This window comes from Falco peregrinus, chromosome Z (assembly GCF_023634155.1).
Source record: "Falco peregrinus isolate bFalPer1 chromosome Z, bFalPer1.pri, whole genome shotgun sequence".
Taxonomy (NCBI): Eukaryota; Metazoa; Chordata; class Aves; order Falconiformes; family Falconidae; genus Falco; species Falco peregrinus.
The window spans coordinates 52701837-52723883 of NC_073739.1; the positions used below are offsets into that span (position 1 = coordinate 52701837).

Sequence of the window (22047 nt, forward strand, 5' to 3'; positions counted from 1 at the left end):
AGATTTTCCTGTGTCTGCGAGTTTAGGAAACCAAATAGAGGAGTTTCCAGAGCTCCCCTATGAAATTAAGCTGCACTGTTGATCTTGGTGATTTTTGAGGTTATGTCATCTGTGAATTAGACTCATAGCCGTTTGATATACTGATATCCTTAATGATACTGGAATGAGAATTAAATGAGCCCTAACAGTGAAATTATTAAAAGAAACTGAGTAATAGAAAAAGGCTAGGGAAATGTAGGTAGAAAAAATACAGTGTGGGGAGGGATGAGGTTAAAGACACGCATGCCCCCAAATATAGGAAAAAGTTAGTCTTACCAAACTTGTATTGCACTACCACATCACAATGGTTCATCCTAATTATTTTTCTTTTGTTTTCTCTGTTTAGGACGTGGCCCTGTAATCTTCTCTTGTTTTTTCCTCTTTATTTTAAATGTACACAGACAGAATGTATTTATTACTCTTCAAGGAAACACAATAAATTAATCTTTTTAAAGTGGGTTGTACTTATGCTTAGTAAATAGAATATTTAGAATATATTTTAGGTATTAGTTTTACTTCTTTGGTTGTAAATACTGCTTTTTTTAAAGAATAGTTGAAGAAAAATATCAGTCTCAACAGAAAGGGAAATTATAATGAATATAAAGAAAGACTTGTAGTAGTGGTGAGCTGAACAGGTTAACAATTTTCAAGAAATGAAAGCCCATGTACTTGGAGCAAGGAAACTCAGTGCAAACAGCTAAAATGCATAATTTAGAGTAACAGGTGATACTGGTAAAAGAGTAGATTAATTCACAAGGAATCTTAGATTTATAAAAAGGGGCAATAGGTAGTGCAACAGTTTTTTAGGAGATATTTTATAAATTCATATTGCTTAATCAGCATTCATGTGACATGATGATTAATTAAGCAACTTGAGTTAAAAAAAGTTAACTGGTGCTTTTATATACATAAAGAAAATGCTAACCGGTATGTAGCATCAGCCTAAGAAATCTCTGCAATACACACAGCAATGTTAAAATGTAATGAAATTTGTATTCAGGGTAGTCAGTTGAATGGTATCATTCATCCTGCAACACTGACAATATATATCCCTTACTATCTGCATATTTCTATTCATTTTGCTTCCAGTGTGACTGTGGAAAATAGAGCTGATATTGATTTGCTCCTGACTTCAGAATAATTGACTCAGTCCATTGTCGTATACAACCTTGTTTCATCACATTTGAAGGCATTGCATGATCATATCAAATAAATGTTCCAAACACTGATAGGCTTCCTTTGCAGTTTATACTACTTTGCATTTCTTTAATTTTAATAAGGTAAGTAATTCTGAAAACTCAGATACCTGTTCAGAATAATGGGTTCTTCCTTAGTAGGTGAGAGACAGCAGCACAGAGAATTAACACGTCAGAAATATTTGGCACCTTTCAAAGCTGAAACTGAGTTATTTCCAGTTTATTTTTTTGATGTCCAATAGCAATAAAACTCTGAAATATTTTGGTTGTTTCTTGAAAGCTCATAACAAGTAAGTAGGAGATGGGAAATGTTAAAAAATGCAGTACTTCTAGGTTTCAAGATAGGCTTATGCTGTTGGATTTTGCTTTCTTTGAATTTTGATTGCAATGCCCTGTACTCTAGTCATCTAAGATCAGGAAGATATCTTTCCTGATTCCGTATAGACTATTAAGACACTTGGCACCATGATGAGATTGTAAGCTAAATTTAGTACCATAGAAGAAGGCTGGAGTCAGCATTGGATTATCTAATAATTTTTTTCTCATAACTCAACATATATAACATTCTTAAATGTAATCACACTGCAACAAATACACTGAAAGTGTGTGTTGCTGAGTCTATCTCTTTACCTTCAGATTATCTAGCAAAAAAAAGGAAAAAAAAAAAAAAAGGCAAAAAGCTATTTGAAAAGTAGCTGCTTTTAACCCTACTCTTCCTATCCTAGAGAAGCTTCAGAACTTCATTTTTCTGACATTTGGAAGTACTTGGCTTCTTTGTTTTAACCTGTAACTAACACTGTGATTTCTGATGACTGCAAATTTTAGCAATCAGAACTGGTGAGAAATCTGAACCATGACGTTAGAAAGGGATTCAAGACAATACAGTTGTGACAAAAAACCTGTCTTCATGTAGAAAACGCAGAAAATGTGTCTTATTACTTTATCATACTGAAATTTAAACTGAAGTCTTCAGTTTTAAACTTAAATTTTATGTAAGAAAATCTTTTAAAATATAAAACAAATATTAATGAATAGTTTAGAAAAAACTATTTTAACTTTTTTTAAAAAAAAAAAAAATTAGAAATGAACCCCTAAATGGATATTCCTAGTATTTCACTTGGTTACAACATAAGGAGAAGGACGGCATATGGCTGTTATTCCTGTGCAAAATAAAAGTAGATAACTTTTTTTTTTCCGGGAAGCTATAATCTGAATAGGTGCATCTTATCAAGCTCAAATGTTTTGCATAAGTATAAATGTTTTAAAGTTCCATGAGAAGAGTAAAGGTATTGTTTTAAATTCAGAAATATCAGAGGTTTAGCTTTTCCTACTTTTAAAGTTAGCATAACTAAGCATGTCTTATAATCTTCATTAATTTCTCTTTCAAATTGTAGTTCAGTGAAAAAAAGTATCTAACTTGTAAGAAAAAAAAATGATTAATCATTACTTACAGTATTATTTTCTGTAAGAACAGGAAATACAGGACATATATTTTAAGTAATTCAGAAGGAATTTACAGTTTTTCAACTCCATGAGTACATTACATTTTTATCCTGCTTGCAGTTTTATGTTCAGATGATTGGCTCACATTTGTAAGTAATTCTTATCTCTTGGATGATAGTTACATGCCTATAAAATGTTGCAAAATTCCATGAAGATGAAACTGTCTTTGTTTACCTGCTGATATCAGATTGAAAAATTAATGAGTTAAGCAAGTTAGGTTTAGGATTAGGAGGAAGTGGGATCTCAGATGTCAGTGTGAAAGTGAGGCAAATGAGCTTTGGGACACCCTTTACCACTGATATATGCATGCTGGCAGCTTTAATAAATCCTGGCTCTGGTTACATAAGGAAAGGCCCAAAATGTTTCCCCAAAACCCCCACAAAAACCAGAAGAACCAGCCAATAGGTTCATGACTCAGAAACTTTATTTCAAGGTAAGTTTCAGGCAAAGAAGGTGTCTCAGATCTTCCCTTGTCCATGGTTTTGGGCAACTTCAACTGCTTGTGAGACTGTGGGAGACGCCCCACAGACTGGGCCTGTGCATAGCTGTCCTTAATTCAATTGCTTTGCAGAAAGCTACAGAAATCTGTGGCTGAGTGGCTGAGGAAAGAGGGGATGGGAGTGCACCATATTCTAGTTATATCTCTGTCTGGGCCTGAGGCTGTGAGAAACAGGACAGTATCAACAAACAGGAGTAACCACCTTAGGTCACCAGAGGCAACCTCTGTCCAGGGCTCTCGCAAGCCTCAAGCCAAGGCTGTCAGCCCTAGGTCTCCCTGACAGCCAAGAGATGCCCATCCTGGTTTGGCTGTCAACAGCCCACAGTGGCATGGGCCACTCTGCCACCAGTCTGCTGCTAACTCTGACATGGCCACTACACTGCTTGAGTTGGTGCCAGGATCTGACAACTTCAAAATAGCTCCAGTCAGATCTCATTTTGAGTCCTTATGTTTATGTCAGTGTCCTTGCAGAAGGCTGCAAATCTCCCTGCCAAGTGGCTGAGCACAGAGTGTGTCATGGTCCAGTGGTGTCCTTTTCAGAACCTTTTGCCCTAAAAGCAAAGGAGGAACAGCCACTATTTGTTGACCACAGACAGCCCCTGTTTCCTTCCATATGACCCTGTCATCCCTTAAAAGCATTTTGCAAATACCTCCTAAACACTGATAGGCTTGTGACATAGACCACCCCTCTAGAAAGCCTCTTCCAGTGTTTGAACACCCTCTTAGTAAATAAATGTGCTTCCTAATACCCAGTCTAAATCTCCCCTGGTGCAGCTTTGAACGATCCCCATGCATCCTGTTGCTGGATACCAGGAAGGAGAAGAGATCAGCACCTCCCTCCCCACTTACCCTCTTCAGTAAGCTGCAGAGAGCCATGGGGTCACCTCCAGGCTCCTTTTCTCCAAACTAGACAAGCCCAAAGTCCTTAGTCACCCCTCATGGGACATGTCTTCCAGCCTTTTCACCAGCTTTGCTGCCCTCCTCCAAACACATTCAAGTACCTTAACATTCTTCTTAAATTGTGGTACCTACAACTGCAGACAATACTCAAGGGGAGGCCACATCAACTCTGAATGCAGCAGGCTAATCACCTGTGTTGACTGGGCAGTTACACTGTGTTTGATGCATGCCAGAATGTGGTTTGCCCTTTTGGCTGCTGGGGCATGCTGCTGAATAATAACTCATACTGAGTCTGCTGTCAACCAGCACCTGCAGATCCCTTTCTCCAGGGCTGCTCTCCAGCCATTCCTCTCAGTGATATTCTGTCGCAGGTACAGAATCCAGCAATTTGTCTTCTTAAATTTCATCCATTAATGATTGCTTAATGCTCCCATATACATAGATTCCTCTGCAAGGTCCCTCAAGAGAGTCAACAGCGCCTCCCAGTTTGGCATCATCAGTAGACTTGGTCATGGTGCATTCAACTTCTGCATCCAGATCATTGTTAAAAAATACTGAGCTGAATTGGCCCTAGAATTAAGCTCCAAGGAACACCATTGGTGAGTGGTTGCTGGCCAGAAGTACCCATTCACTACAGTGCTTTGAGACCTGCCCTTCAGCAAGTTTTTCACCCAGCACACCATGTATCCACTCATCTCACAGTTGCACAACTTGTCCAAACAGATACTGTGAGAAACTGTGTCAAAAGCCTTACCTGCACCTGCTAGGCAGGTGACTTCATCATAGAAGGATATCAGATTAGTTAAATAGGACTTTCCCTTTGTGAATCCCTGTTGACTGTGCTTGATGATTGCATTATTCTTTAAATGCCTTTCAATAGTACTTAGTATGATCTTCTCCATAATGTTTCCAGGAACTAAGGTTAGACTAAGCAGGTCTGTAGTTCCCTAAGTCTTCCCTCATACCCTTCTTGTAAATTAGAATAACACTGGCTAGCTTCCAGTCATCAGGAACCTCCCCAGACTTCCAAGGTCTTTGGTAGATGATTGAGATGCATAATTAATAATTATTAAAAGTCAATAAATATTTTAATTTCTGTTTCCCAACCATCTTGCACTTGTTTCTGCACAGAAAGCATGTAGTGTGAGTGGGAAGTGGTTTGGGATAAATATTTGTCAGTTCGAGATGACTTCCTCCTCTATTTATTCCAAGACATGGAAAAGGGAAGGAATTTAGAATGACTAGGCTGTCAGGACCAAAATGTAGCCTGTTAAACAGTACTTAAACCCCCCATATGTATAAATGTTATTTACCATGCACAGAAATACAGCAGACTTCTTACAGAAGCCCTCTAAATTATAACTTCATTAGCCTTAGTGCTCATCATCCAAAGCCTGATGCATATTCCAGAGACCTAGTTATGGGATCAAACACATAACACTATTTAAACTAGCAATTTTAAATTATTACTTTATTGTAATTCCCTGTACACTTAAATCTCAAAGCTTAGAGAAGAAAATAGAAAATACATAATCTGAATTTGGTTTGATTTGATCTAAGGGTACATAAGAGTAAGAAAGTTATACTTGCTAGCAAACATTAACTTTGACTAGTAGCTTGGAAGGTGACTTGTAGGCCACTTTCCCTTCTTAGATGGTAAACAGTAGAAAAAAGGCCTTTTAATTCTTTTGTAAAGCTCACTTTGCAAAAGAGGTTGTACATTTTCAGAAGCTTTCCAATCCATATTCCTTTGCAGTATTCTAGTACTTGTAAATTTGCAAGATGTATAATTACAGTGTAATGCCATTTCCTTTCTGTTTTATCATAGACCTGGATGAGATTTTCCGGTGAAAAATTCAGATTTTGGTTAACCAGAATACCTCACAATACATTTTTCTGTTGGGAAAGGAAAGAAATCAGATTTTAAATACTAAAATTTTCAAAAACATTTTTTATTACATTAAGGTGTGATTAGCTCAGACACAACTGAGATCTCTTAGTACTCTAGTGTTACTCTGGGTCTTCTTTTATGTGCTTCATTAATTTATTAGCCTGGAAGGCCAGGCCAAAGAATGATCAGATCATTGAAACATTCCTGTTGATTTCAGTGGGGTTTGGATCAAGACCATATTGTATCTTCCTTGAATATTCAGGAGTCTTGGTGATGAGATTTTTATGTCTCTGCATGCTTGGACACTTGGAGGTCATAAATACCTAAATTCATGATCATGCTTAAGTTTAAATCCAGGAGGAAGAGACCAATTTAAAGCCATGTCATACACACTTTGTTGGTGTTTTCTTGAACTATTTTAGGAGACTGCTTTTTCAGCATCTTTCAGCTGTGCTTTCCCTTATAAAAAAAAGAATCTGAGGAACCAATAAACTTTGCTCTAACTTCATGACTTGATTTATTGTCACTCAGTCTTAACATAGCTATGGTTTTTAGGGAAAAAAAAAAGTTTTCTGCCTGCCTGTTTTCAAGAACTCTATGTTGCATGTGGTGCTGTGCATTTAAAAAAACTTTTTTCTCAGAAACTGCTATTGTATGATGGCAAAAATAGTTTCCCCTAAAGTTTAGAGGAAGAGAGTTTTTAGGGCAAAACATTCTTGGTTCCTATTTGGCATTTGTTGCTTTTCACTTTTATTTTTTCCTGAATCATTAGGAATATTGTGGCTTCTGAATGTCACCAATGAGATACAGAAAAAGGTGGAAGATGGTTATCAATCACAGCCTTCCTAGGTGGGTGGAAAACCCACAGATTCTATGTACCATGAGTAAAATATCACAGAATCACAAAACGGGTGAGGTTGGATCTGGACCAGCTTCCTTTCTCAAGCAGAGCTACTTAGAGCAGGTTTCCCAGGATCATGTCCAGATGGCTTTTTAATATTTCCAAGGATAGAGTTTCCACCACCATTTCTGGACAAACTGTTCCAGTGTTCAGCCACCTTCACAGTAAAAAGCTGTTTCCTGACTATCAGGCAGACCCTTCTGTGTTTCCTTGTTCCCATTGCCTCTTGTCCTGTCACTGGACACCAAAGAAGAGCCTAACTCCATTTTCTTTGCACCCTCCCTTCAGGTATTTATATACATTGATGAGTTTACCCTTGAACCTTCTTTTCTCCAAGCTGCACAGTTCCAGCTTTTTCAGCCTTTTCTCATAAGACAGATGCTCCAGTCCCTTCAATATCTTCATGGCACTTAATTTTTTCTTTCCAATATGTCCGTATTCCATTTCTACTGAGGAGCTCGGAGTCGGACACAGTACTCCAAGCGTGGCCTCACCAGTGCTGAATAAATGGGATCACCTTCCCTGACCTGCTGGCAGCACTCCTCCTACTGCAGCCCAGGAAGAAGCTGGCCTTCTGTGTGGCAAATGCACAGTGGTGGCTCATGCTCAACCTAGTGTCCAGAAGGACCCCCAGGGCCATTTGTTCAAAGCTGCTGTCCACTTCCAATTATTAAATTTCATGAGGTGCTCTCAACCCATTTCTCCAGTTTATCAAGCTCCCTTTGGATGGCAGCACAAACCTTTGGTGTATCAGCCACACCTCCCAGTTCTGTGTCATCAGCAAAATTGCTGAGGCTACACTCTGCCCCATTCTCTAGATAATTAACAGAGACACTGAAGTTAGTATTATCTAGTATTGACCTCTGGGGCACCAAACTAGCTACTGGCCTCCAAGTAGACTTTATATTGCTGATCAAAATGTGCTGAATTCAGCTGTTTTTTTCATTCTTAATTGACCTCACTATCTGCTCATCCAGCCCATACTTCATCATTGTCTCTGTGAGGGTATTACTGTGGACCGGGTCAAAAGCCATATGCAAGTCTAGGTAGGCAATACCTGCCACCGTACCCTCATCTACCAAGCCTCTCATTTCACCATATAAATTTTTCAGGTTGGTCAAGCCTGACTCTCCCTTGGTGAATCCATGCTGACTGTTCCTGGCATTTTTTTTTGTCAGTGAACTGCCTGAAAATGGTTTCCAGGTTTAGCTGCTCCATCACCTTCCCAGGGGTGGAGGTAAGACCTGATGGGCCTGTAACACAAAACTTTTTGCCTGGTCTCAGGAAGACCTGAAGGGAGGTCTTACTAGTTCAGACCAAGGCAAAGAAGGCATTCAATAGCTCAGCCTTTTCCATGTCCTCCTTCACCAGGACCCTTGTCACACCCAGTGGCGGGTCCACATTTTCTTTAGTTTTTGTTTACTTGTTGATACACTTACACAGAGTATTGATTTTGACACCCTTCACCAGATTCTGTTTCTGGGCTTTGATTTTCCTACGTGCATCTCTGCATGCTTACACAGTGTATCTGTCAGTATTCCCCCTACCTGTCCCAGTTCCCACCTTTCATATACTCCCTTTTCATGTCTGAGTTTTGGCAAGAGTGCCTTGTTCATCCATGCAGCCCCCTGGCATTTTAGTCTGACTTCCTGCCTGTTGGGATGGACAGCTCTTGAGCTTGCAGAATATGATCCTTGAATATGAAAATTATTGCAGAGAATGATCATATTCAATAGAATGAAAAAAAGTACTTCTACTGAGAGTATAAAATACTTGGCAGTGGCAGTTACATTTTTTTGGTCGTATTTTTGGGTAATAGAAAATGGGTTTTTTTATTCTTGCTTGTCTTAGTTTAAAGTTAACTTTTCAGTAGTAAGTAATTAACTTCTTTGTGGACACCATGCACATTTAGAAAGTGTGTTGAATGTCCACTGTACATGAGGGAATCAATAGACTGAAAAGTTGACAGTCTTTGTGCATGTCCATTATTATTTTGTTCTTACTGTCACAATTTATGTTTCAGTGATATTATTGGTGTGTGTGTGTTTAGAACAAAGAGAGGAATCTGGCAGAATAAAGGCTACAAGGCCTGGACTAGCAGCATAGAGATGAAAACCTGATGCTTTTTTTGTTTTGTTCATGGTTGCATTTTAAGTGGAACATGTATTCCAGAGTCAAAAGAAGGGAAAAGGAAATACTGCAAGTGAACATGTTATCAAGGCCCATAGAGGGTAGTACAAGAACGATGAGAAGGAAAGTAGAGTATGTCTGGTCAGGCTAAGCCAGCTGTTATTCACTAAGAGTGAAAAAAATGGACATTTATGGAGTACAGGTAGGAACATGAAAAGTATTCAGGTACATAAAATTCAAGAAGGAAAACACTGATATTAGAAAAGACAAGGAGGCATGTTAGAGCTAGAAAACAAGGGAGAAAAGACAAAAACATGTTACAGAGAAGAAGTCTTATGATGACATAGGTAAAGCAATAAGTAAATAATACAGTGCACAAATACCAATCTCAACCCCACCAAAAAGCAGAAATTTCCTGCTTAATACAATAATGAGAAAAAAAAAAAAAAAAGTTGTGGTTTGGGTTTTCTGAGTTGCTTTTTCCCCCCACAAGCTATCTTTTATTATGGAAAAACAGATACACCATCATTTGTCCAGACTATTTGCATGTCATGAAATAGAGCATTTGGCAGCTAAAGTAGGCTTTTTGCCTAAAGGGTCAACAAGCCAACCATTCCACAAAAGCAGAAAGAGAAGAAGATGTGAACAAGATGAAGAAGGAACAAAAGAAAAAGTCAGCTTAGAGAGGAATACCATTACATGATAGAAATGCTGTTCTCACAAAAGCAATTATCTTTTCCTCCCAAGTTACAAATAATATGAAATCAGACCAGCGTGGAGCTAGGAATAATTAAACCTATCCAAAAATGAAGTATTAATATATGCACAACTAAAAAGAAAGATGCCTTTTAACTCTATCTTCCTACAGTGATATTCAGATATATGATATGAAGATGATTCTCACATTTATTGTGTACTTGACACTCACCAGTTTTTGCTTGTGTAGTTTTTACAGCCTCTATAAGTCTGACTTTTAGTGAAAAACAATTGAATGAGTTACAGTGGACATCCATATGGTAGAGATTTACACTGGTTTGTGATATGTGAACAGATAGTTTTACTGTTGGCAAGGCTACAGTTCTGTTTTCACAAACTGTTAAGGTAATTAGCTGATTAACACAATGTCTGTGCAAGTACTTCAGGTGTTTGGTAATACCACTGGTGTAGTTAATGAGTGAATATATGAAACTACATTTTTGCACTAAAATAGTACATTGAAAAAGACTTGGTCCAGCAGTGACATAACAAGAAAGGGTTTATAATTAAGACAATGTGGTTGAAAACACAGTTGTTTGATGATCACTTTAATCAGAAAATATCTGATTCAAGTCATTTATGATCTAGACTGTCTTAACAGCTGTTAGTCTAGAAATGCCACTTTGGTTTGCTACCTTTCAGTGATAGCAGTTTGCTGAAGTTATTTATCGTCGGTGTACTAACTTTTCCTGTTTCTTGAAACCTTCAGAATTTATTTGTGTTACTGCAGAAAAGCAAATAAAACATTTCTTATTTTGTCTTTCAGGGAAATCTTGAAGAGTCTTACACTTTTAAACCTCCAGCCACTGATGGTTCTGTGAAGACATTGCAGTGAGGTGGTAAGTTGGTGTAGATCTCTTGCTTTAATCAGCTAAATTGTCATTTCAGATTTAAATGCTAAAACAATATCCTTCAGTGTTTTGACTGTGTGACAAAACTTGAGAAAGGTTTTCTTGGCTTTCTTGGCAAATTCCCAAAATTGTAAGTCTGTGACTGATTTTGTATGTAGGAATTCTGAGTCACAGAGGCATTAGATTTGTTCTGTATTTACAGAGCATCTTTGTAACATATGAACAGACCAGTTGATTCATACATGCTCAGTGCCTATTTTCCAGAAATTCTAGGTTCCTATACATCTGGAAATCTAGGTGAGTATTGTAGTTTGGTAGAGCATGAGTCATTCAGGATTTTTTGGTATTTTCAGCTTCTCAGATTTCAGTCATCTATTTGTCAACTACTTGTCAGCCTTTTTCCAGAATTTTCCCTTCCTCCTCCCACGCCAGTATGACACATCTCTAAAGGCTTTCTTTTTGTGACTACATGGAGGGCTGATAGATATAGGAGGTCACTGTCCTGTCAATGTTCCCTTGATAAGCAACTTTATGAAGCTCTAAAAAATTACATCATGATTTCTGTTGATTGTAGCAACACTCTGGGAAATCCTATGTAACAGTCCCTGGCTAAAAATTTGTGTCTGAAATAAGTTTATTTTTAATTTTTTATTTTAGACCCTAACAGAGACAACATGAGGGGTGATCACATATTTTCAGGTGTTAGAACAGTTCTGAGTAATGAAGGTTCCAACAACTGTAAGTCACAGTTCAGAAAATCATGACTGGTGGCTCTCAGTATTTCTGACCTCCAGCTGCTTGGGCAGTCACCCTTAATCCTTTAATAAAACACACTCACTCTTTTTTGTTGTTGTTGAGTTTGATCTTTTTTTTTGTTATATACTGAAAGTTTATGTTAGTGATGGAACTTGAATGCTAAGCAATACAAATCTTCATCTTTCAATGAGAATTCATATGGCTTTGTTAAGCTAGATACCATTTTGTGATATTTTTTCCATATTTCTATCCATCCATTAATAAAACTAGAACAGGTTTATAACTGCAATTATACATCCATGTTGTATGAAAAAGATTAAAGTTCCAGAATTTAATGAGTACAAGAAAACTTTTCAAAATACTAGGTACTGAGAAAAATAAAGTGGTATGTTACTTCATTTTCTATGGGAATAGAAATGGTCATTGTTTGACGTACATCAATTGTACAGATAGGACCATGAATGTGGCATAGATTCTTATGTTTTGCTTTGTTCTATTAGTTTTGATACATGGAGAATTTACAAAGTAAACAGGCTAAATTATTTCTGACTTTCATATTTATTGATAACCCAGTCACGAGTTTGTTGCTTTTTAAACCAGGCAGCTATTTGTTCTGACCAGTCTTCTGAATGACTTTTTCTTTGTGATATCATTATAGTGTCACCCACTACATCTTGGTCTAAAACCAGAACTGATTTCACACAAGCAGTGTCTATTTCAGTGAATACTAACAATAACCTTCCATTTTGATAGAAAGTTTCCTTTTGAAGGATTTTTTTCTGGCCTTTGCAAATCAGTAACAAAGTGTGATCTAAATCATGCCATTTGGTGATACTTTTATTAAATTGTTTAGCTAAACTATAAGTTACTTTTATTGGAAGTAATAAAATTATCCTCTTGTCTTGATTATTCTTACTGTAAAAGTATAAGTAGTTTCCATGCAGTAATGCATTTTACCCAAATTAGTAAACATGCTCTCAGAACAAATTCACATGTCGAAGGTAAGGTAAAATCTGATAAGTACAAATGAAATTTATTTCTGCTTTCTCTTACAGTAGTGTATTTTTTAATTAAATATGAAGTTAGTATTAAGATTTATATTTCACTGTTAAAGAAGCCTTGATTCACTGCAGTTAGATTGCTGACATTTTTTTAAGATTACAGATCTTCAATATAAGGACTTATTATTTCCTAGGCTGAAATCTGGTCACCTTGTTAAATGTAAGACATTTCCTTGAAGGAATCAGTAGTAATAACATGCCAATAGCCAATAAAAGAATGAGAAAAAAAAAAAAAGGGCCCAAATTTTTATTAAAGTTTGAGTTGTTTAAGACTTCTGTCAGTTTTATAATTCTGGATCTATATGAGATGTACAATGATGTACAATTTTCAACTTCCATACATTTTCTATTTCAGAATTTACATAAATAATAAATCCAAATTTTGCAAACTTTATCTGTTGCAGAAAATACTTTAGCAAAATTTCATAATAATAATAATAAAAAAAAAACCTATTCAAAGTTGAATAGAGGTTGCTTCTGTTATATATCAACTTCTTTTAACTACAAATTCAGTGTTTTGTTTTTCTCTGCTTGCTGAGCATATTTTCAGCCCTGAAAATGTCAACATACAAATTTTAAGAGTGAAATTTTGGTAGTGCAAAATGTAAAGTGTTTTGTTCAGACTTCACTGTGTCTCAGATTTAATGTGCAAACCTGGGTGAACAGGGATATGTCTGTGGCACTTTCAATGATAATTAAGATACATCCAAGATGAGACAATAGGTTTTGTATTGTTTAGAATTCATGCATTATAGTTTATTGAAAACATGGAAAGTGTACATATTGGCAAATAAGAGGCAATATTTTACTTTTTGTGACCACAGAGTTAAGGGAGGCAATTAATAAAGCTTTTTTTATGACCTTCATACTATTAATAGGAATACATAAATATTGATATCATATATTCAAACTCTTAGCACTAATTGTCTGTTCAATAGCTTGGCAAACTAAACTTAGAATATTACAGCTTTAACCTCCAGGCCATATTTTTGAAGCTAGTTTAGACTGGTTGAGTTTGATTGTCCTTTTAGCTTGACAGTTATTTGGTTCCCTGAAATGTGATGGTAGAGTGAGTTCAAATTCTGAGGATAAAGAACCACATTATAAAACAATTGCATGTTATGACAATAGTTTACATCTTGCAGAAAGGTCAAAGCCCAGATGTCTATGCAGAGTCAGCTGTACCTCAAATCAAAAAGCAGGTGATGGGGTACCCTGTGAAAAAGTGAACTTTTTTTCACCCACTGGGCAGTATTGCAGTTGTTAAAAGATTCTAGTCCATTTAGCTACTTACCATAAGTACAAAATTCCCTTTACCACTTAATCAAGTTTAAAATTAGGGATGAAAAGTACCTCTTTCTTTTGATAAAATCTATATTGTTCCTAAAAATACCTTTGCAGAAAGTGAGAAGAAGCAACCATTTCTACTGAAGGAATAGTGATTAGGAAACTATTCTTAATGGAACAGCATAAAATCGTGGTATAGCACAGCAACATTATTAATAAAAATATTTTTGTCCCCCAAATCAGGGATGCTTCAAGTAACTTAATTCTTCTGGAATTCTGTCATTGGGTGGATAGAAACCTGAATCAAGCAGATCTTCATAGAATAATCAATCATTTTGAAAATGCATCTGTTGGGAGTATCCGAGTTTTTCCTACCTAATGATCTATTACATATGATTTTCAATAAAATAAAATTGAAACCATTCTTAATCTGTTGTTTGTTTGTTTTCCAAAATAAACATTGATATTTCTTCCAAATGAGCAGCAGCTGAGGGAACTGGGGTTGTTTAGTCTGGAGATGAGGACACTCAGGGGGAACCTTGTTGCTCTCTACAGCTACCTGAAAGGAGTTTATACGCAAGTGGAGGTAGGTTTCTTCTCCCTGATAACAGGTGACATACAAGAGGAAACCGCCTCAAGCTATGCCAGAGGAGGTTTAGATTGGATATTAGGAACAATTTCTTCACTGAAAGGGTTGTCAAGCAATGGAACAGCCTTCCCAGGGAGGTGATGGAATCACCATCCTTGGCAGTGTCTAAAAACACATAGATGCAGTGCTTAGGGACTTGATTTAGTGATGGACTTGGGAGTCCTGGATTAATGGTTGGACTTGATGATCTCAAAGGTCTTTTCCAACCTAATGATTCTATGATTCAAATATGCAACACACAGCAAGCAAAAGTGGAAGGAAACATGTAAAACAATCCAGTGTTTCTCAGTAGCTGTGTGCTGATCATAGCAGATGAGTTACAAGGGGTAATCTATAGAGTTACAAAACAGAGAAGACTTTAATATAATCTGAAAGGAAGATGTTGCTTCTCTACAAGTGTATTTTTACCTTTCACTCCCAGGTAATTCTGAACTCATGCAAGACAGGTTCTATGAGGTAATTGTGGCATTTTCTATTGCGTTGTAAATAAATGTATTGAGAACCAGAAGTTTTTGAAAACATTTTCAAGGTGACCTGTTGTTAAACATATATGTCAATCATTTCATGTAAATATCTCATGTATATTTTATAAGCACATGTTCCAAAACAAGTGAATGTATTCACCAGTTTTCTTAAATGTTAGAATCACTTAAAGAAAAATATTCCACGAAGGTAATTTTAGGACCTTGTACAGTTTTGAGAGACTTTATTGCCAGGTGAGCAGTGTCTACACCTGAAAATTAATTAATTATTCACAGAAAGCATCTTTTTATCTGAGTCATGACGTGTTGTGCAGAACTGACCAAACTTTGAAGCGGAAAAGCTTATTCTCCCTCAGTGTATTTTTGATAGAGAACATCATACTTTAGAAACATTTACAAATGAAACACTAACTTTCCAAAATGTTTTTTCTTAATAAACTTGAATGGTTTTCTGTTCTTGTTGTAATATGTTCATATCTATAATATATTATAATTCTTACCTTAGTGGTACTTACTGTATTGTCTGAGAGTAGCAGTGATTACATGTAGTTGGGTGTAAAATCAGCATCCTTCTAAAGAAAATTTAATAATGGATAATCTATTTCCTTTTTACAAAATAGTACTGTTGACCTTAGTAAAAATAGCCTTTAAGTGTAAATCTAAGACTAATTAATTACCATGTGATCTAGAATGGTGACAACCACTCCATAATAGACAGGGGCTGAAGATCTGTTGTTCTTCATGCAAGTTACAAGACAGGGTATCAGGCTTCTGAAGACAGGACATCCAAAATGATTTTTTTTTTTTTTCATTTATCATTTCCATTTTGAATTCAAATGCACTTTCACTAGTTTTCAATACTCAGCATTGTTCTTTTGATTCTTCAAAACATTGCAACTACTGAGTTACCTACTCTTAAGTAGTTAACAAGATTGTGCAGTCACCCATGTTTCTTTTTTATTATTTCCTGGTCAGATCCTGGATGACAATTGACTTCCTTTCCAAAACCAAATGTTACTAAATAATAATTTGGATTGACTGTATTCTACATGGAGATGCGTACTTTAAAGGAAGCTGTTCCGTAGTAGAAAAATATGAAAACTTTGTTCAGTGTTACTGCAGTTGTTGAACTTAGACTTTGTTTCAAAGATTTAAGTATTAGAATACTGTAGCATATACAATTCCAAAATGTTACACTGCAAAATACTGTGTATTATTTCTTTTCTCTTTGTCTTAGGGAGTCTTTGATAAATTTAATCAACTTTTCTGTTTTATAAACCACTCAAGACATATTTAAGACTACCATATATTTTACTTATTATTTCATTAAACATGAGCACTAAAGTTTAGTGATCCAGCAGCTGACAGCAAGTATAGATTAAAAGAGTACCTCAGGTTTGACTTTTTTTTCTGAAGTCCCATACAAAAAAGCTGTGCTTAGTATTTTAACAATCAACTTAACATTCAAGATTCCCAAACAGCAAAAATCCTTTTCTCCATCTGTTTGGTTTTTGCTTTCAACATCCTATGATGTTATAAATAACTGTATTTAGTTTCTCTAGTTTGGCTGATTCATGGTTGCATCTCTGATCTCCTACAGTAATATGGATGACAGCTTATAAGTAAAAAAATGCCCTTTTCCTTGCTTAAAACTAGGAAGGTAACTGTTACAAGGCTGCTAAAGTACATCTGAACCCCCTGAAGATTAACTATACTGACATTCTACTAGAAATGATGAGGTGAATAGTGGATTTGTCTTGTTTCAAGTGTTTTCAGGTGAAAATAATATCAATTACCTGGCCAAAGCATTTATTAAAAATTTATCTGCACACACTTTGAGCTTTACTGTCTCTGTTTAGGGTAAATGGAAATATGTTTATGATAAGCAACGTACTGTCATGTAGAAAGAAGGGATTTGTATGAAGTGTGTCAGTGTGTTGTACTGCATGGCTTGGGTGATGAATTACACAGTCATAGTGTAAAGCAAGCCCTTAATAGGTTGACATTATACCATCATGACATTTAGCTTTCTGCACAGTTTTTAAATATATGTAGTTTCCTAATTTTTATTATACATTCATTATTGGTAGAGATCTTTGAAAATACCTGTACAGTAGATACTGTTTTATTATAGAGACTGTAATGCGAGATACACTGTGGAAACATATTGGATAAGTATTCTTTTTAATTCTGAATTTCTTAAAAACCTTTAAAAGTATCCCATTAATCTAAAAATCTTGCATACCTCCTGCCTTAAAAAGTCCTCTGACAAATTGCTTATGTCCATGAGCAGCACAAGATCATCTCAGGTATGCTGTTATTTTACTAATTTGTGCACTAGCTGGGGGGCGGGGGGTGGGGAGGGGTGGGGGGGGTAGGGGGGGGGGAGTGGCGGGAAGCAGCAGATTTCTTGGATAATTAAAGAAAAATCTCTTTTCATGCATAAAATTTTGTTTTATAATCAATAGCATATCATCCTATGTCCCTGAAGTACAAAGTTTTCTACTTAAATTAGGGAAAATTGCATATTAAGAGTTATTAATAACACTGATGACAGTTCTAAAACTGGACTACAATAGCTTTTGTTTGATGATTTTTTTTTACATAAGTTGAAATGTGGTTTTCTAAGTTATTGCAAATGTTAAGCAAAACACATGATTTTTAATTTCAGAAACATTAGAGATCAACAATTTCAGATGTACATTTCTGTTATAAAATCGTTGTCTATTGTTTCTCACTTTATATAATTCATTCATCTAGACTAGTACAACCATTACACTGCTTCCTTGAAAGTAGGCTGATTGGTAGTTAGTTTTTTTTTTTTTATATACCTACATACATATGTATATATTAGATGTTCCCAATAGTATACAGTGCTTTTCTGTCTGAGTATCCTGATATAAACTATCATTAAGTTCCAAACTGAAGAACTCCAGTAATAACAATAGGAATAAGAATCATGTCTAGAAAACCACGTCTAATCCTGAATTAATTTTGGTGTGTAAGTTATAGGGATAATCTCACATGCATTCAATTGCTTAGGTTAGTAAGAAGCGTGCTTTCCTCAAAGAGATGATGTAGAACACGTGAAGCATTTCCTTTAGTTCTATGACAAACAAATTAGGCAGAACACCATTAATAGAAAAAGAACTACAGAAAGGTTACTCAGATACAGAGGAAGAAATAGTATGTTTGAAAGGAACTGCTGTTTCTTCCCCAAAAATTCTTTTTTTAAGACTAGAAGCTAGTGACACATTTCATGAATCCTCTCTTTGCCATACGATTTAATGACACTAAGATACTTTAAAAACAAACAAGCAAGCAAACAAAGCTCAAGAGTTCTCTCCTCACAATATCAGTGCAAAATTACTGTTTTTTCTAATATTAAGAGATAAGAACTAAATTATTTGGAAATAAATTTTATTTTTTCATACTTTTTTTTTCTTCTACATAAATTTAGCATTCTGGTTGCCTAATCCCGTTTTAATTAGAGCGTTTCAGGGTAACTTTTATCTTTTTAAAATAATTACAGATGTTACTTCTACAGTGCACTGCACAAAGAACAAGCCTGTGCACAAAGAAGAAGCCTGTATTTGTCTGGAGCTTTTCTGGGCTGGTGAGCAGCAGTCAGCATTTGCAGAATTTGAGCCTGAATTTTCGAGTAATTTTTTTGATGATATTATGAAGCTCTGGCTAAGGAAAATATACAGTATTTAGTCATTATTTACGCACATCATCTGAGGTACAACAAGGTAAAACTTGCATATTTTTCCAGTAAATGACAAAAATATGTTGCAAGTTCTGCTAATTCAGAAATGTATTTCTAAAGAAACTGAGTATTACAAATTCCCTATTGCGATGTTCACTTTGTGCTATTGTAGGTGACTTTGTTCTACTCCCACTCTTCTTTGCCTGCTTAAATATTTATCTGAGGTAATAACAATAATTATAAAATGTAAGTCAGCAGCTGTTAGCACACATATTTTTGTTGCTGACAAATTCAATTAAAGACATTGCTAGCTAAACCAATCAAATAATAGGTAGCTCAGAAAAGGTCAACTCTGAATTATTGTTTCCCATAATAATTTCCCAAACCATTAAGTCTGTAAAATTCATTTGAAACTGAAGATCATAAAAGTAAATTATGGAAAATGCCTTGCTATTTTGTGGGTATTCTAGAGCATAAAGCTGTGTGTCTCCCATGCATAATGTTCCTGCTAACATTGTCCAGGCTGTGGTGCAGCTACAAATAGGCTTTAGCAGTATTTTCATTGTAAATGCCTCTTTCCAGGAATGCCAACTATAGTCAGAAAACTTTTTTTTACCCCCATGAGTACAAACACAACATCTTTTCTTTTTTTTAATCTTTTTTGTTTGTTTGTTTTGTTTTGAACTGTTTTGGGCTATTTATGAATGACAAGACAGAAGGCTTGACACACAGTAACAAGTACACTTACTATTATAACAGCACTAGAATTTGAATTTCCTTAATTCAAAAAGGGAATAATGTTTCCAAAGTTCCAGTGTGAGTTTGAACTTTGTAATGAATAAAAATGCAAATAATTATTACCCCCCCCAAAAAACCTAGGAGACCTTAAGACTAAATAGGATGAAGTTATTTATACAGCTACATTAAACTATTAGTTACTTTCTGATCAAGGCCTGTTAAAAGTAGTATTTGCCACCAATTCCACACGACTAAGGTTTTCATAGTTCTTCATTTGACTCTTCTACCAATTGTAAAAACTTCTGGAAGTCAGAAAGAAGCCTAAACTGAGTAGCTGCAGAAGGTAGGGGATTTAATGTGATCACAGTTGTTTTTTGAACAAAGTGGTTTGTCAGAGAATGCTGGTTTAAAAGAGAGTAAGGCTTTTAATAATAACAACAGCAACTACTACAACAACAAAAGTTGGTAAAAACAAGTGAAAAAAGAGGGAGAAATCAATACACATCCAGGGATTCTAAGGGAAAAAACCTACTAAGCACCAGAGGTTAGGCTGGTAGACACCCTAAATAGTTGTAATAATCATTCATCTGCAGTTAAAATGCCTTTCTTCACGATATTGCACACGGATAAATTGAATATGTGTCTGTTGAAATACCTCATGGAGAACTCATATGCCCTAAATAAAAAAAAAATTACATCAGATCTTATTCAACCCATAAATAGCTTTTAGGAAAAAAAAAGAAAAAAAAAATCCTATGGAATCAACAGGTGCTGCCAAAATAATTTTCACTGCCTCTGCTTCTACACCAATATGCAAATACATGATTTACAATTACTCCAGAATAATAGTTTAACTTGCATTAGCCAAAACATCTTCACACTCCAGTTCATTAAAGTGAAGAGCAGTGTAATTCTATGGCCTTTTTCAAGGAAGGCAGATCTCCATACTGTTTTAACAGACTTAGGTGGTACTATTTTGCTTATCCCTGGCTGCAGCTTCCTTTATAAAAGCTTCATTTTAGATGAAAAAGCTTATTCAGATTTTTTTTTTTTTTAATACAATGCAACACTGTTGATTGATAGGTATCTGAAAGGGAATAGAAGTTACTGGCAAATGAAACCATCATGTACTCAAATAATAGAACACTGAGAGATATTTTATATGCATTTTTTCAGTTTATAACTGGAATTTCAGTCTTAATTTTTATCCTGAGTAGTTGTAATTTTGTTACTTCCTTTATAAACAGAAGTAAGGTCTTCACAAAATTACAGCACTGTCAAACTTTTAACTACAAGTTTTCAGGTTTTTTATTTTTTTTCCTGTTCTGTAAGCATTATTTTCTTCCTGAATTGTAGTTACAAGTTAGGTTTACCTAGAAAAGTGATTGCTTAGAATTCTTTTTCTGATAGGAAACTAGAAACATTTTGATTTGGGACTGAAAAAAAAGGGCTTTTATTGTCTTCTTAATCTTTACTAATGGATAGATATTGACAACTTCTTTTGAAAATGTAAATGATCAGCTGTGGGTTTCTAACTTGAATTAATTTAGGTGAGAGAATTACAATTAAAACATACATTTTAATGTACAAAGCTGAGAAACTGCACTCTCATATTCAGACTATTTCATTGCCAGGGACACATTTGTGTGTGAATTAAAATAATTGTGTGTTTTGAATAAAACTCAATATTCAAAGTTTAAGTAAACTGTGGACAGGAATAAAAAATTCAGTTTATTCAATACACACAAAATCCTTTTGAAGAATGTTTTTACTTATACAAATGAAAGTTGTATAGAATAGGTAAGTAACTTTTTTTTCTGAGACTGATTCACACAAATTGATAGGAAACTTTTTGATTTTAATGGGAATGGGTGGACATCTGTCAAGATAGTCTTGAGAAGTTACTTTCTCCAATTTTTAATGGAAAAACTATTTGAATATATTATTTAATACAAAAATTAATGTAACAAATAATAATATTCCTGATATACTTCAAAAATTTCCACTAAAAGAAGCTTAAAAACATTAATCTACAAAGGAAATAATCTAAGGTGATACAAAAGGTGTTACTAGCATAATTCGTATCTGTGTTACTGTTCATAATTTAAATGTCCTTTTGGCTTTAACTAGAAGCATAAGTAACTTGAAAGCAAGAAAACCAGTGCACAGTTAGAAACTGTATAGTTCACACCTTCATACTGGCCAGGATAATAGAACATTCCATTTCCATTAGGTTTACAGCTATAGAAAAAATAAATATTCAGAGTGATTACAGTTGTTGTTCTGCTGGGTTCCTTGGACTACAGAATTTTCTGGTATGGCTTGAGCACTTGCCAAATTTGTATATGATCTCCCAACATACAGCGGTAGACCATAAGCCTAGACAGAACTATAGCTATTGTTCCACATAATCTACATATATTGGGAAAGAGTGAAAAAAAATGCCAGCTGTGTGTTTGCAGGTCAGTCATCAGCTTCAAAGGAAATACAGCTAGCTGGGGAGGGAAAAATAGATCAAAATGGTGCTTTGGGTTTGATAGTTACATGTGGCTGGTTCAGGCAGACGTTGTACCTGATAAATGGAGATGAGTATTTTAAAATTCTGAAATAATCTAGAGACTCCACCATTGATAGAATTGTCTGTATCCTAAATACACATTACAAAGGGATTACTACTGAAGTGTGTTGTTTTCTACTAC

At 35.4% G+C, this 22047-nt stretch overlaps 1 long non-coding RNA gene across 1 annotated transcript in view; it reads left to right on the plus strand.

The window, feature by feature from the left end:
- Positions 1 to 22047, plus strand: part of LOC129782795 (uncharacterized) — a 329637-nt gene that overhangs the window by 263081 nt on the left and 44509 nt on the right. Inside the window, exon 2 of the long non-coding RNA XR_008744913.1 lies at positions 10582 to 10654. This is a non-coding gene — a long non-coding RNA (uncharacterized LOC129782795). The remainder of the gene's footprint in view (positions 1 to 10581; positions 10655 to 22047) is intronic.